This window comes from Humulus lupulus, chromosome 7 (genome assembly GCF_963169125.1).
Source record: "Humulus lupulus chromosome 7, drHumLupu1.1, whole genome shotgun sequence".
Classification (NCBI taxonomy): Eukaryota; Viridiplantae; Streptophyta; class Magnoliopsida; order Rosales; family Cannabaceae; genus Humulus; species Humulus lupulus.
This window is the reverse complement of record NC_084799.1, coordinates 101915322-101919074: the sequence shown is the minus strand read 5'-3', so window position 1 is coordinate 101919074 and position 3753 is coordinate 101915322. Positions and strand designations below refer to the sequence as shown.

At 29.9% G+C, this 3753-nt stretch overlaps 1 long non-coding RNA gene across 2 annotated transcripts; it reads left to right on the top strand.

Moving 5' to 3' along the window:
• The first annotated feature begins 321 nt into the window (after window positions 1-321).
• Window positions 322-3283, top strand: LOC133789812 (uncharacterized). Of its 2 annotated transcripts, none has more exons than XR_009873718.1 (2): window positions 322-373; window positions 3001-3283. It is a non-coding gene; the product is annotated as an uncharacterized LOC133789812 (long non-coding RNA). The 2 variants fall into 2 exon arrangements; XR_009873717.1 differs by lacking the exon at window positions 322-373 and adding an exon at window positions 387-483.
• The last annotated feature ends 470 nt before the right edge of the window (window positions 3284-3753 follow it).

The following is a 3753-nucleotide window of genomic DNA, read 5'->3' as shown; positions in this document are numbered from 1 at the left end:
CTTCATTTTTATTTCTCTATCTCGTTTTAATGTTCTTTCATTACATGGTATCACCTCTCTTTTCATTAGATCTTTCCATATTTGACTTATTTAGTGAATTATTTGTTTACTTTTGTGTGTGTCTGTGTCTGTCAGTGTTGGATTGATTGTCTTCTGATGGTTGCCTTATCCAAAATACAGGTTTAGCTATTTGAGCAGGGAGTACAAATATTTCTTTTGGGAAGACAATCTAAATCTCAAGGTATATCTTTTAGCTCTTTTCGATTAGCTCAATAAATGATATGTTTTGTGTGTTGCTTCAGTTTAGAATTAACTTTAATTAGTTGGCTCATGTTTCTCCAGGCAATGGAAAGCTTTGGTGAGAAATTTATAGGTGAACTTGACTTCCGAAATTTCTGTAAGATGGATGCACTAAATGTGCACACCTGCATGCGTCGTGACAAGTCATTTGAAATTGCACCTTGTGATGTGAGGTTAACACTGGTAGATTAATTCTCTCTCATTCATGTTGAAATTCAGTAGTTAAACCTGACCTTTCTTGCCTAGTTTATAATTATCGTTGTACTTATTGATTTATTCTACTTGTTTTAATGTTCATCTGAATTTATGATCATTAGATAATCTTAACCATCTGTACTTTCTGATTTATTCTACTTGTTTTGATTTTCATTAGTATTTATGATAATTAGATGGTGTTTAACATAGAATGGTTTCTTCTTTGAAAGTGATGCAATCATGTTTAACAAAAACTGGTGGTTAAGCTCCCACAAGTAAAACATATAATTGAGGGTGTAGGAACTATGTGTGAGAACTATAAATAATAGTGGTCAAAGCTGAGTAGAAAATAGTAGTAGTAGCTTCTAAAGTTTGCGATTGTAGCTCTAGAGACATACCTATATTATGGGTTTCACAAGCACCAGCTAGGGAGCAGACTTGTGATAAAAGCATGGTTCCCTGACTGCAAGTGCAAGTTGTTGAATGGACTTGTCTTAATGGTATTTAAGTGTCATCAATTGAACTGATTACTGTCATATTAAATAGTGTACAACAGAAATTCACAGTTTTTACATCTATTAGTTTTTATTTTTGAATTCTCAAACCTTTTTTTGATGTCACTTGATCACTTTTGTTGTTCGATACTCATGTAAATTTGCTTCCAATTTTTTTTAACGAAAGAGGAGGAGGAGTGTGTGTGTACATGGGGGGGGGGGGGGGGGGTTTACCGTCTAGAATGAACAAAATTTATCTACCATCTGTTCTTTTAAAATAATGTTTGAGTATTGCTGAACTTTTTTAGGTTTCAAGGAAACCAACTTTGGGCAATTAAAATCAAAGGCAGTGCTTTCTTGTGGCACCAGGTCCGATGCATGGTTGCAGTACTATTAATGATTGGCCAAGGTTTTGAATCTTCTGATGTGTGTATCACTTGTCCTTTTAATTGATTTGTTTTCAAATTTTGTTAACTTTGCTTTTTTGAGTAGTTAATATTGTGCAAAAGAATAGTCTTTGCTTTAGAATAGAAGTTAATTATTTCTTAATAGTAGCATATATAAAACCTACTATGTACAGTTTTGCAAGCAACGTTTTCATTCAATACATAATTTTTCTTCATTTCTTAACACTGGTTTCTCTAACTAATACAATATATGTTTGTTCATTTATAGGCCTGAATAATCAATCTAATAAATCAAACAGATATTTGAGAATTCATTGTGTTATTTTGTTTAAGGAATATTTTGAGTGATAGTCTTTATAATGTGTTTATGATTTATAAATGCTTTAGTGATTCTTGTAAAGCATTGGATTGGTAGCTAATTTCAAGAGGTATGTTGTATTTGATTTATTTTTTTTAATTTTCAATCTTTTATAATTTTAAATAGAATTTGTATAACTTTAGTGGAGTTTGAATATCTTAGATATTCATCCGTAGTGAAGTAGGTTCTAGGAATTATGTGTTCTGCGGTGATAACGGAAAGTTAAAAACTTGCATGTCTTAGTGAAGTAGGCTATGAGAATTTTGTGTGCTGCAGTGATATATGGATGAAAACCTGTTTGTTTGATTTGTTTGAATTGGTTGTGTTGATTGTGACAGATGGCTAGGCTAGTAAATTAGGGAATATGTTGTCTGATTTTTAGTAGATTTTTTATACTTAGTTTTGTTTTGTATGCTTATTTTATTTTCATAATTTGTATCTTTTATTAAAACAGATAGGCACAATATGGAAAAGGAATGGATGTTAGCCGATAGGTTGTCAGTGGAATATAAAAAATTGGTCGATGAGTTTCTTAAATTTAGTTTGGATCATGCCAAAGATCCAAACTATATTTGTTGTCTATGTAAATCTTTGCAGACTCACATTACTTTTTCAAAGTTGTTGTATATTTTTCTAACATTGTGCTGCCATGTTTGCTATATTCATATTTAGCTTGTTGTATATATTTTTTTTGATATTGTGTTTCCATGATGTTGATATTGGTATTCTGATTGAGGATGTAATTTGTCTTATGTTTACTGCATTAGTGAAGCAGATTCTTTGTTATTGTAGTGAGATTTAGATGTTTGGTTGCTTGAGTTTCTTATAAATGTTTCTTAGCCATGTGTAAAGAATCTATGCTTATTTGGATGAGCATCTTGTCAAGTCTCTTTCCTTTTCTTTTAAATACCATATTGTTAAATGCTTTTAACTAGTGCATGTGTCTATGCTATTGGATTTTCTTTATAAATTAGTTGTTGTATTGTATATATATATATTTATGTGTTTGGTTGGTATTTCATTTGCATTTTCATTTCATAATCATAAAGTGTTTGAGCTAACTTTTCTAATGAGTATTTTACCAAGCATAAATCTTCAATCTTTCATGCCTATGTGCTGTAGTTAGTGTAATTGCATGGCCATCTTATAAAGTCATAATGAGGTTATTAACTTTATTTCTTTTTGTACTCTTTTAGTTTACTATTAACTCTAAGTTCAAGCATTAGTTATTTAAACTCTTGTGTAGCTAAGCAAATCAACCTCACAACAAAGACAAGTGCACAATGGAATGGATGATGAATTGGAGGGTGGAGCAAGCTTCATGGTTTACTTTTTGTGTATCTTGTTATGTTTCTGTTTTTTACTTTTGAAGCAAAAGATGTGAAGACTATAGAATTTTATTATGTATGCTTTCAAACTCAAGTTAGAACTAAGAACTTTTGAAGTGGACAGTGTCATCATGGTTTGAAGTAGTTTGTCTTCAAATGTAAAAATACTCATGGTTTATCATATATATTGAATATTTTAGATTTTTTGATCTATTTAATATTGCACTTGTGATCAATTGTGATTTTTTTAATCAAAATACAATAATAAAAACTTTTTACAGCAATTAAAAATGCATACTACAAAATAAAAAAATGTTATTACTGGGAGAATTTACAATAATTATGGTTGTTTTGTATAATATATTATAATTGGGACAAAAAGTTATGATTTATATAATAGAATGAATTAAAAACGTTATAAAATGATCAAATATAACAATTTTCATAACAGTTGGAAAGTGTTATGCATAAAGTATAAGATTAAACTTCATATTTATAACCCAATACTCTAACTAAATGTTATTATTTGAATATTATAGCAACTAAAAATGTGTTATTGAATAGTTTAAGATAACATCAAACATAACATTCGAATAGTGTTATAGAAAAGACAGGACTTTTAATAACAGGGGCTATGTTAACGTTTTCAGAAGCGTTATCAATACTCCCGG